At 37.0% G+C, this 13982-nt stretch overlaps 1 pseudogene; it reads right to left on the bottom strand.

The window, feature by feature from the left end:
* Positions 1–13376: 13376 nt before the first annotated feature.
* LOC145164486 (secreted RxLR effector protein 161 pseudogene) lies at positions 13377–13745 on the bottom strand (annotated as a pseudogene).
* Positions 13746–13982: the final 237 nt, after the last annotated feature.

The raw sequence follows: 13982 nt of genomic DNA, 5'->3' as shown, positions 1-13982 counted from the left end.
GATCTAGTGAGTTAGTGATTAGACTTCTCACACTATGTGTCAGGCTTATCGCCTTTATCATATCAGCTAGTAACAGTAAACCAGATCCCATAACTTCATTAAGAGGGTAGTCACTATCAAATTCATAAGTCTATGTTGCATAGACCTCTGTTATGAATTGCTTCGAAAGTCAGAACATAATACATTCAGAACTGAGACAATTTTGATTCAGATAACACTCGACTTGTAACCACTAAGGACTTACCCTCGTATCATCTTTTAAACTTTATAGCAGAAAGATGCCACCGAAGAAGTCGAAAAAAAAACAAAAACAACACACCACCACCGCCACCTCCTCAGTATGACCCGGTTGTCTTTCAGGTGGCAGTAACAGCCGCAGTGACAACTATCATGACTCAAATCCGTGCAGGTGGTACTGGTGGATCGGGTAGTTGACCCAACACCTCTAACAACGGACACACAAGGGAGTGTTCATACAAAGACTTCATGACCTGTGGACCCAGATCCTTCGATGGAAGTGGGGGGGTCATCCCTCTAATGCGATGTTTTGAGAAAACAGAATCGATTTTTGAGTTATGCGTGTGCCCAGAGAAGATCAAAGTGAAGTTTGTTGCCTGCACTTTCTCTAACAGAGCCCTTACATGGTGGAATGGCCATGTCAAGTCATTGACTCTTCCGATAGCAAACACAATGGGCTGGGAAAATCTGAAGAAGATGATGCTGGAAGAGTATTGCCCAAGGGGCGAAATATAGAAACTAGAGCATGAACTATGGAATCTTACCATGACAGGCTCAGACATAGAAGCCTATACCGATAGATTCAGTGATTTGGTTGCACTATGCCCTAGGATGGTTACCCTAGAGAGCAATAAGGTAGAGAGATACATTTGGGGACTACCTTCTCCAATACAAGGAAACATATTGGCAGCGAAATCTCTTACGTTTAACAGTGCCAAATGCCTGGCTCGAACATTGGTGGACTATGGAATCCGTCAAGGCATAATGGACGCCGTTCAGGAGCCAACTAGAGGAAGTAATGATAAACAAAGGTCCGAGAGCGGGAAGAAGAGGCAATAACCACAAGAACCCTCCGAGAGACAACAGACAGGCTCAGCCTATGCTGCCACGACCCCAGCCACATCAGCACCAGGTAGTCGTTATGCTGGAACGCTCCCTAAATAAAATAAGTGTAACTTCCATCATACCGGAAGGTGTCTGAAGTTGTATTGCAAGAACTGCCTCCGAAGAGTACACACCATCCGTTTCTGTAGGGCACCGGTATGACCAATCTCTCAGGTCCCATTTGAGAAAGGAAGAGTGTTAATGATCACTGCAGGGGAGTCTACCCTCGAACCACCTGAGAAAAGCGGTACGTTTCCCAACTAATTCCTAACTATAATAATTTCTTCCTCATCTCAACAAAGCACATAGTTTACGTAGAAACTAAATACTCTTCCTGGTAAGCTATAATGACTTGGTGTAAACATTGGGGCCATATATAATTAAGAACCAATAGAAGTAGAGTGCATGATTCCGCCTTATTTCCTGTTCCTTGTCTGGTTGTGGATTTAGGGCAGAGTCACTCAGTCGACTGTTTTATAAATCTTAATTATATATGACATGTAGACACCAAGAGATTATAGAGAGATTGGATAGAGACCATAATATCAAGTATCAGTCACTAGAACAATCTTTCAGTTAATACAAACGTAAGGCAATGCAAAACTATCGTAGTAGTAATATCAGGATCAAAACAGAAAGCACCAGAAACATACACCCAGATGCGCCGATGTTATAACAAAGCACTCTTTCCGAACTAACTTAACACGCGATCCGACGATGTCATCCCGCCTAGTCTAAGTTAGTCCACACAATGTCGAACCTATGTGTCACCGAGGAGACCCTTTGCCTTAAACCGACCGAATAACAAACTCTCGTCACTCATAGCGACAAACTAGACACGGATCTCAGAATCATCTCTCACTCCAAACCTACGAAGTACTCATGTGAGAAGTACGGTATCCTCCTGTAACCTTCCTTAAGTATTCCCAGCATACCATTTTGGAAATACCACTCGCGCAGCAACTCAAGTTTAAGCACAGATGCTAGGGACAGATACGGTTAGCCTATCAATGTTAAATGTACACGCGAGGGTGTTATATGATTAAAATTCTACTGACTTAGGATGTGTGTTTCCACCTTATCTCCTGTTCCTTGTCTGGTTGTGGACCTGGAGCAGAGCCACCCATCCGACCGTCTTATCAATCTTAATTATATACGACTTGTGTACACAAGACAATGATAGATGATCCAGGTATGAGCCCTACCATGAACTTCAGGGCAAAAGGTACTCGGAAGTACGAATGGGCATCCTACCAGTTGGATGAACATAGTTGAGCAAGCTAAACCTACACACCCTTCACATACTAGAACAGCAGATACAACAATGATGATCCGCTGAAACACCCAGCAAGGATCTGGAATTCACTGGAGGACGCGAGGGTTTTATGAAACCCAAGTACCCTATCGATCCTAAAGAAGTGTCTATCTAATGAGACACTTGTGATACCCCTCATCTTTTTCCAAGTCTATGATTTGTATTCTATGCTTGAATTTCGGGACGAAATTCTCTCTAACGGGGGGATGATGTGACAACCCAAAATTTCGCATTGTAAAGTAAATCAATTTAATCCAAGGTCCAACTTGTTCGACTACCTTTTAGCCATATTAAAGGACCATTTGAGAGCTTCTAACCTTAGTGTAATATATGAATAGGTGTTAGAATGTGTTTACTCGAGGTTGGAAAGATTGACTAGGTCCGGAAAACCATTCACAAGGTGTCTACGACCGTACACCACCCTATATATATATATATATATATATATATATATATATATATGGTGCTCATTCTCTTCTCATTTCTCCTCCTCCCAACCATGATCACTCCCATTCTCTCTCAACTACCATCGGCCGAGAACACCCCAAGGCTCTAAAAACGTAAGTATTTCAACCTTAAACTTGTTATACTTGAAAGACCACTAGATCCAAGCCTCGATTCTTCATATTTCGGCATCACCTTCATTGATCTTGGAGGGTGTACGGCCGTAAACCCTTCATAGGTTGGCCGTACACACCCAAAAAGGGGTCCAAATCGAGTGTTTTTCCCATCTTCTTGTTGAATATTAGACCCACTAGTTTCCCCATGGATCAAATCACCCTTTTTGCATGTTTCTTCAATGAGTGTACGGCTGTACACTCCATGACCGTACACTCATTGGCCGTACACTCAGTGACCGTACACCCCTAGCCGTACACTCTCTTGTATGGCCGTAAACCCCTTTTAGTCAATCACATGTGATTTTAACACTTCCTAGCAAGTGTTTCCTAGTCCCTAAGGGTGTTTCCTTGCATGTTAGTTGTTTAAAACACTAATTATATGCCTATATATGCTATTATATGTCATTTAGGACTCGTTTGTGTCTTGGGAATTCATTCGTGGAATTTCTCATCCTTACGTGAACCTTCAATCGAATCACCCACCTAAGGTGAGTTCATACCCCTATATTTTCCGAGTTTTTAATGTTTTCCGGGGGGGATACAAGTAAAACCACAAGTAATCTTTTGTTTAAAAATATAATTTGGTTTATTATATTTTCCTATCATTAGTATACATTGAACATAGAACTTACTAAACATGACGAACATAGTTACTACTAGATTTGCGGATAGTTTTATAGACATATTATGATACAAATGTTGCAAATACAGTTTTCAGAACAAAGGAAACAAACTTATGAATTATGAAATAAAAGATATTATTTTATAAGGATTCGTGTTAATAAAAAAAAGGGTTTTCATAGAATTATTCATGGATTCATTGAGAGAACTACAGTGTGAGACGCCTTGTAACTAGAGTCTCCTGGAGGGAGAGCGTGAGATTGTGTATAGATCTATACGAGACTGACAATCCTGCGCCCAGACTATTAGCTACAGTCAACCGGGGGTGACAAACGTCTTTTTAGTTTTCGACGTCTGAAGTACGTCGTATTGATATTCGTCCATCAGTATAGTTATAAGAATCCACAGGTGAAACAACGACCCGTTCACGTAATAATATACTTAACAAACAGTCAACAGGGTTAGTAACTATGTCATGACTTAGTATGTACATTTGGGTAATATGAAATTAACATCCGACATGCAGTGGGATGTGTGATCTCCGTCTCATTTCCTGTTCCTTGTTTGGTTGTGGGCTTAGGGCAGAATCACACAATCGACTGACTGTTCGATCTAGATTTCTATAACTCGTATGTACTAAGTGATCACAGGAGGGTATTAACAACACTTTCGGTATACAGAACAACACGTTTCCAACTAGTTTTATTTATGTAATAAGACTACTATACATTACTGGGATTGCTAGCGTTTTAAAAACAAAACAAGGTTTAAACAACATAAGTATGGTAAATACTTGTACTCTACGATTTGGAACGGATAATTCAATAACTTACATTTAGGGAAAATATGGGATTTTCCATGGTAAACATCAGTACTTTATAAACAGTTGGTTTATTATTCAATTAACCAGTATTCATTATTAATTCTTTAATTCCTTAGTTTATGCATCCGGGTTACGTATGAAGAATATCCGAAAGACTGTGGAATGTGTGGTTTTCGCCCCATTCCCTGTTCCTTGTTTGGTTGATGGTTTAGGGCAGATCCACACAATTAACTGTCTATTCGATATTGCTTCATGCGTAACTAGTATGAACTTAGTAGTTATAGAAAGAATGGGTTTAATCATGCTTTTCATAAGAAAATATTGGATTTTCTTGAGGAACACTTTAAATAGATATCAAAGGACCAATACAGTTAACTTTGTAAGTATCTAGTGAATACTTCAGGATTATGTACATAAGGATCTGACAAGCAGTGGAATGTGTGGCCTCCGCATCATTTCCTGTTCCTTGTTTGGTTGTGGGCTTGGGGCAGAACCACACAATCGATTGTTTGTTCGATCTGGATTGTATATGATTTGTATACACTAAGTACTCGCTGGAGGAACTGGTAAGAATCATTTTTACTTAAGGTTTATACATTCATTACATTAGAAAAGAAAAGGTTTTCTGGAGAAACATAACGCACTTTTCAAAAGAGCAAAGAACAGTTTTTCCAAAACAAAATGCTTATGAACTCACCAGCTTTATGCTGATACTCTTTCAAAACCTACTTGTATTCTCAGGACATTAGTAGACAGGTACACGCCTGGATTCAAGAAGACGTAGTATAGTAGCTTCGAGTCTTTACTTGTATTTGCTTTTGGAATCGTGTATGATTCAAATGTAATGTAAACACTTTATTATTAATACAATGGTTGTTGTTTCTTTGATTACTATTATTCAATTTTTGTGATACTGTACATGACGTCCTCCTCCCCCGAACGTTTCCGCCGTTCCGGTTTGGGGGTGTGACAGCAAGGTAGCTTACAAATTGGATTTGCTTGAGGAGCTCGGTCAGATTCACAACACCTTCCATGTGTCTCAACTTCGAAAGTGTGGGGCTGATGATTCAGTGGTTGTTCCTAAGGATGATATTCAGGTTGATGATTTCCTGAACTATGTTGAGAGACTAGTGGCAATTTTGAATCAAAAGAATAAGGCCTTGTGCAACAAGGTGGTGTCCTTGGTCAAAGTTCAGTAGCAGCATTGGTAGGGTTCTGAATGGATGTAGGAACCCAAGTCGGAGATGCTGGAGCATTACCCTGAGTTATTCACATCAGCAGACTTCAAGCACGAAATCTAGTTCAAGTGAGGGAGAACTGTAACATCTTGATGTTGAGGTATTTTCATTTTAAACCCTAAGTATGAGAATTTATTTCATTTTAGACCTTGGATGTGAATTAATTGCAAAATTGGACCCAAATTGCATTTTCATAATATTTGGGAGTTGGGCACGAACGTTGGGCGTTCCCTAGGAACGTTGGGCATAATTAACTAGACTACAAACCCTGATTTTTAGGGTTTGGACCATATTTAAGCATCCTTAAGTCCCAAACCTACCTTCTTTCATCATCCTCCAACCCACCTTCATCCCCAAGCAAACCCTAATCTAATTTTAGAGCATTCTTGAGCTTTTGTGTGTATTGTGGTAACCTTGAAGAAGAGAGGAAGAAGATAAGATCATCTTGGAGGAGTGGGACTCTTTGGATCCAGAAAAGAAATATCATTTGGCATCGTTTGGAGGTAAAAAGATTTGAACTTGGTTAAGATTTGTTTAGATCTTGTTTAGTTATGAAGTGGTGTTCTTTTGGTCCCATAAGCTTGGTATTATGAGTATGGATTATTCTAATCCATATAAGTTGTCCTTTCAGACATTTTTAAGCATCTAGAAGCATACAAATCTAATATTGGTTGTTAGATTCCTTCCATGCATGAGTTACAAGGTCTTAATGGATTAAGTAGTTAGGGTTTTTGTGTTTGGGGACTTAATGGCCAAGCAAGACCATAAAGTTGGAAACTTTATGGTTAAGGACGTTATTTTAGGGTTGGATCTGGATTATGGACAATAGCGCTTAAGGATTAATCTCTTAATAAGAAGGGAATGAAGCCCTCACGAACGTTGGGCGTAGTCCAGGAACGCTTAACGTTCGAGGTCAACCAGCTCGTTTTCTGGTCAAGCTGTGTACATTAGGCATACAAGATGAGTACGTTGGGCGTACTCAGCACTGTTGACCATGTTTGACTTTTTGACGTTTTGGACTTTGACCAGGATTTGACCAAGTTTGACCAAAGGGTATTATGGGTATTTTGAGTTTTATTTGAGTTTGGTCACTATTTGATGAATAGGTGACGGGTAGAGCTGAGATTCAGAGCAGAGACATATGCAGCTATTTGTTCAGACTAAGAGGTGAGTTTTCCCTCACTGTACTTATTGGTCGAAGGCACCAATGCCGACCCACTGAGTTATGTATCCATGTTTAAAGGATATTGCTATGATGTATTGATCTTTTCGTATTGATTCCTGGTATATAGGATGTTGTTATGCGATAGTGATATGTAGATCTGCCTCTTAGTCTAGTGATTGGTTTGCTAAAGGGTTTAAATCGACAACAAAGGATCCAAAGTGGTTTTTTGCCATGTGTGATGAGATAAAGGCATTACAACTTAATTCAACCTGGGATCTTGTGCCTAGACCACCTCAATCTAACATTGTTGGTTCTAAGTGGGTCTTTAGAACTAAATTTCATGTAGATGGTTGTATTGATAAGTTTAAATGTCGTCTGGTTGTTCAAGGATGCACTCAAGTACAAAGGCTCGGTTATTCTACTACCTTTAGTCCTGTTCTCAAGGCATCTACTGTACGCATCATTCTTTCACTAGCTATGTTACACAGGTGCCCTTACATCAACTTGATGTTAAAAATGCATTTTTAAGTGGTCATCTTTCCGACACTGTCTATATAGAGCAACCACCGGGGTTTGGTGATTCTCGTTTTCCAAATCATGTTTGTTGGTTAAAGAAAGATCTTTATGGGATTAAGCAAGCACCACGAGCCTGGTTTTAATGACTCAACTCTTTTCTATTAAGCATCGGGTTTTCATGTAATAGAGATGATCCATCCTTGTTTGTTTTTAAAAATGATTTTATCCTTCTTTATCTATTAGTTTAGGTGGATGACATCCTTCTTACTGGAAATGATCTTTCTGTTATTCGAAACTTCATTACTCGACCAAATAAAGAGTTTCTCATCACAGATCTTGGACGATTGAATTACTTTCTTGGTCTTGAAGTTTCCTATCATAAAAATGGCATCTTTCTCAGTCAATCTAAGTATCCTCATGGCATCCTTGCTCGAGCTCACTTGTTAGATGCCAAGCCCTCTCCACGCATCTATCCACCTCTACTTATTTCACCAGTCTGTCAAGGCACTCCTTTTCAGATCCTACAAAGTACCGGTCTCTTTTCGGGGCTCTCTAATATCTCACTATTACTCGACCTGATCTTTCCTATGATGTTAATCAGGTCATCCAGTTCCTACATGCTCCAATAGGGGATCACTTTCAAGCTGTCAAACGAATTATGCGTTATGTTAAAGGTGTCATTTCTTATGGTCTTTCCTTTTCTCATGCCTCTTCTCCAACTATTTTGGGATAGTTCAATGCAGATTGGGCTCGATCTGTATTGAGACTAGGCGCTCTATGTATGGCTACTCCCTTTTTCTAGGTGGCCATTTAGTTTCTTGGAGTGCTAAGAAACAACCAACCGTGTCTCGTTCCAGCAGTGAGTCTGAATATCGGGCATTAGCTAACACTATCTTTGCAATTATATGGATTACTCATCTCCTACGTGAGTTGTATGTTCCCCCGTCAGGTCATACTACTATTTTATGTGACAATCACAGTTCTCTATTCCTTAGCCAAAACCCAATTTCTCACAAACGACCTTAACACATTGACATTGATTATCATTTTGTTCGAGAATTGGTGTTATCTGGAAAGCTTCACACTCGTTATGTCTCTACTCATCTTCTGCTTGCCGACATCGTCACCAAGAGTCTTCCTCGACCACTTTTGAAGAAATTTGTACCAAGCTTCGAGTTGTGCTTCCCCTCCTTCGCTTGCGGGGGGTAATAGAGTTCAACTTATCTTATCCTAGTTTATAGGATCCGATTTTTGTATATCATTGTTTATCCTATATGTTAGAATAGTTTGTTGTATCATAACTATTATAAATTATTTAATGCATAACTCATCTAATCAAGGTGATTATAATTTTATATGCGTCTATATATTTTTACTATCATCCAATTATATAAACAAGCCATATATTAACAAAATCCTAATGTTTTGACATGTCAATATATATATTTAATCTAACATATTGTCACCGATATACAATCATACTAAAAGTTTACAAAAGTGTCATCTTTCCAAAAGTCGGTGAATATTACAAAAGCATGTTATATCGTTAGATCAAATCTAAGGAGGAACAAAAACCCCTTTGTGGCCATGCAGGTTCACCCGCGATGACTACGGGCTACTCGCAAAGCATGTCGGAACCTCGGCTCCATAGAAGGCCAAAAAAATTGGGCCTTTTCGTGCCTTACCACGTTATTTGGGTGCCAAGCTTTACACAGCCGCCTAGGTCGGTTTCGGGACGCCTACACCAAAAGTTGGTGAATATTACAAAAGCATTTCCTCAAGTGCCTTGACGCCATGGCACGCATTGGCGCCGACATGTCGCGTTATTTAGAACCTTGGATACAACTAGATGATTTAGGAAATAAATATTGACCTGAGACGTGAACATTCACAAACCATTTGTGTATAGCTACTTGCCAAAATATAATAATTTACCTGTTGAAGAGAAGATGAAATTCGACACAATAGAACATCTCGCGAGGATCAAATTCAAAATTAGTTTCTTATATTAGATTGTTTTATGCATCAAACTGCTCACTAGTCCATGTTTAGCCATAATTTTGTTATTTGGTTATGACATTGTCTTTGGTGGTTACCTATTTACCAATGCTAATTTGATTTAATTTAATATATTTCTTATTATGATTCATTACTTGTTTTCTTTGGCTATAATCCTGTATTCCTCTTGCTTTTTTTGTTTTTAGATATTGATGATGCTTTATGTTTAGTTGGCTTTTTTCCCTCGGCTGCCATTTGGACATAATTTTGAACGATTTTTGCTTTATTTTGGGGTCACTAATTCATTCCTCTATTTATTCACTGAATACTTAATTCAAAGAAAAAACCTCACTAGTACAAACAAAATTCAAAAATAGTAATTTTTAAAAGGTCTTTGTACTCAATAACAAGGTTGCTTGTTATCGAAGGTTGGTAAGGGACAAAAGTATAGATTTTAGAAGAAATTGGCACGGACTTAGTGCTAAATTCATTCAGATCAATTGTATTTTCTAAGCCACTTTTCCACTAATTCAATACTTATTTGATTCACTAATTCATTTATTGAATGTCATAAAATACAAAAAAATAAAAAAATAAAAAAAAGTAAACAATGATAGTTTTGGAAATCATGTCGGCATCAATAAAATGTCTAACTATGTTGTCCTTATAACAAGTTTTCTATTGATTCATTGGTGGCATGATCGAAGGCACTTTAACTTAATCAATTCAATTTGTCATAATATACTATAATTAATTAATATGAATCACAACATACCATCATAAAAGCCAAAATTCCATTAATCATAGTAGACTAAGGTCAAAAACATAGCAAATTACTCAAACGACATTATAATAAAAAAATAAAAGAACAAGTGCAATGTAAAACTCTAATTTTCCTCTTTCAGGTACTAGCATTATGATCAACATACTCTTTGCATCATCCATATTTTTATGAGGAATATGCACACTTTCAACCTGAACCAACTGAACATTAGGTGTTTGTAATTCAAACACTAAATCCATAGCACTTAAGTTTTACTAATTTTCAATTTCCATTGCATCGACTGCTGATGTTATCTTGTATCAAAATAGTTGGTTATAATCTAATCAGATAACACAAAACAAAGTGGAATAACTCTCTAATTTTATTGAGAAAATATAACTCAAAACTCAATAACGTTTTCTGCATAGTCTCATGCCTCGTTGTATATATATATATATATATATATATATATATATATATATATATATATATATATATATATATATATATATATATAGGCTTAGGTTATTATATTCAAAGTAATCATTGTGTTATTGTATGCATAAATGTGGGCCAATCATTTTATTTATTTTAATAAAGTGATTAATACGTATTATTGAATTAAATATAATTGAAAAATACCATCAAATTTAACTAGAATGGTATTTTAGTCAATTAATATAGATTTAATAAAGAAAATTTGCATATTTTAAGGAATCATAGATTCTATTAATTTTAAAAATACGATTTTACAAATTATAAGGTTTTTAATTCGAACATTCTGACATAATATGTTTGAGTATGTTCAAAAATAAAAATATTCTAGAACCATAAAATAATAAAAATATTTTTGAACATATTTCTTGATCATTACTTTAAAAATTTCTTGTAGAATAACAAATTCTCGAATCAGCAATTGAAGAATTAAAACAAAAATTACATTATTTCTTATAGAATCCATGTAACAATTGCTAAGAATTACATTTATTGTTAAAGAATAAAACTAAAAACTTTCAAATCGGGAAAAAAACATCAAAATCTAACATATACACTAATTCATTCTAAAAGAATAATGTTGCTAAGAGGCGTTGTTCAAATTTCGTGGTCCGTTCTTCAAGCATCAGCTTCTGTGGAAACAAATCCAATGAATAAATTAGTGAGAAAATATCAATATTCCATTCCAACATAATTGGAATTCGTGATTCCATTATGGTAGAATTGGAATTCTTTTACCAATAATTATATTAATTCGGGGCATTCTAACAGAATATGTTCATGATTATCATAAAAAACATTCTTTTCTGATAGAATATTATAAACGAAGAAATACCATTCAGTTGAAGCATTTTAGCGAGCGCTTGGTGTGCATCAAAACAACTTTCTGATAGAATACTATAAACGAAGAAATACAATTCAGTTGTCTGGATAAATGATGTTTAAAAATTAATGAGAAAATGAATGCACTAGGGAAATGGAAGGAAAACTTAAATAAGGGAAAATTTGTAAGATGTTAAATAAAGGAAAACCATTATTCGTGTTCTAAATTGTATAACAATATATAAAACAAGGCATAAAAAGCACCCTAATTTAGGTCTAGTTATCACAGTGGTAGAACTCTAACATCAAGTGAGCATGATCAAAACCGAAAAAGTGCAAGTAAAACCCTTCTATATTTGAAGAAAAATGAAATCATATGGGTAAATTCCTGATAAAGCATAAAAGCAAACCTACCACCAGTGCGTCCTTCGTGGATTATTGAATTTTTATCATCACTTCTCATTACTCAAAACCACATAAATCTAAAGATTCTAATATAAGGGAAATGGCTTCGTGGCATAAAGTCAAATCATGATCATCGATTATGTCCAACAACAACAGATGACCATTATGAAGCAACAATTCATCGACTTAAAAAAATACTTCAAAAATTCAACAACAGATATACACATGTCGATGACCAGAAATCGACACAAGAAAAGCACCGTGAACATAATCATCAATACCGGAATCGGGCAGATAAGTAAAATACAGCGAAAGCAACAGAGCACAGAATCACTTACGATTTGCAGATGATCAAGAGAAACCCTAAAACCACAATTGATTTTGATTCCTCATCAGCGTCGACGATCTTCAGAGCATCAGAATGCGACAAAGACATTTGGGGAGCCATTTCTCTGGATCGAGATCCTCTGGTGTATCGCCAATAAAGGATGGTTTTACAGTCGGAGTTGAACGGAGAGAGTGAGAGAAGGTGTTTGACTGATGACGGCTGTATATAAGAAAAAAAAATTAGGTTAAAAGTGAATGCTAGCATTATTATAGGGACTATTTGTGGAAGCTATTTATCAAAATACTAAATACCCTTGTTTATTTATTTAATTATTTAAATTTTTATTTAATTTTGATTGGCCCATATTTATGCATACAATAACACAATACTTACTTAGAACACCTGAACCTAGCTCTCTCTCTCTCTCTCTCTCTCTCTCTCTATATATATATATATATATATATATATATATATATATATATATATATATATATATATATATATATATATATATATATATATATATATATATATATATATATATATTCCTAGACTACCAACTTGTAGAATAAGATTAGAAAACTTAAACCAACTTGCTTAAGCCCCAAGTTTACTTGGTCTCCAAGTCCTACTCGACTTAGGATTCCAACAATTACCCCCGAATCTCTAAGTCCTTCTAGAGACTTATTTGATCCCGATCAAGCTCCGCATTTCCTTGAACTTGGTTCGAGCTAGCGGTTTTGTAAGAATGCCCGCCTTTTGTTCTTCACCGGGAATGAACTCCACCTCCACTTGTTTGTTTTCAACACAATGACGAATAAAGTGAAACCTCATGTGAATGTGTTTACTCCTTCCATGAAAAATGAGATTTTTCTTTAGTTCGATAGCCGACTTGCTATCAACTCTAAGAACCAGTTTCTCTTGCGCATTGTTCATGATTTCTCTCAGGGGCGGAGCTTCAACATTTGATTTGGGGGGGGGGGATATAATATGTATTAAAATCGGTGAACAGGGAGGGCCATAGCCAAAATTTTATATTTTTGGGCCTAATATGTATAAAATTAAAGTAGAGGGCTATTTCTAACAAAAAAATCGGGGGGGGGGGGGGGGGGGGGGGGGGGGGGGGGGCACAACCCCCCTTGCCCCTATAAAGCTCTGCCCTTGATTTCTCCGAGCAAATCTTGAAGCCATATTGCTTTACATGTGGTCGTCGTGGCTACCATGAACTCCGCCTTGCAAGATGATAAAGCAACGATATCTTGCTTTCGCGAACACCATGTTATCGGAGATGACCCGCAGTAGAAAATGTGACCGGTTGTGCTTTTTCTGTCATCCGGGTCAACATTATAACTACTATCACTATAACCAATAAGTCGCTTTTGTCCCATCCTCTCGTACTTGATTATGTATCCCATTGTTCCCCGTAAGTACCTTAGGATATGTTTAATTGCACCACCATGTGATTCTCTTGGACTTTGCATGTATCGGCTAACAACTCCAACCGCATATGCCATATCGGGTCTTGTTTACAAGAGATATCGAAGATATCCTACCCCCTTTCGATATTGTGTCGGGTCGATTTCGGGTTCATCTTCGGCCTTTGACAATTTATTTCCCGGTTCCATTGGAATGTGGGTCGGATTGCAATCATATAAACCGACTTCTTTAAGAATGTGTTGAGCATATGCTTCTTGGTTTATAGTAATCCCCGATTCCTCTTGCTTAACTTCAATGCCAAGGTAATAAGTCAA

The sequence above is a fragment of the Lactuca virosa genome, chromosome 3 (genome assembly GCF_052849685.1).
Source record: "Lactuca virosa cultivar CGN04683 chromosome 3, Lactuca_virosa_CGN04683_v6, whole genome shotgun sequence".
In the NCBI taxonomy this organism is placed as follows: Eukaryota; Viridiplantae; Streptophyta; class Magnoliopsida; order Asterales; family Asteraceae; genus Lactuca; species Lactuca virosa.
This window is presented reverse-complemented; position numbering and strand designations above follow the sequence as displayed.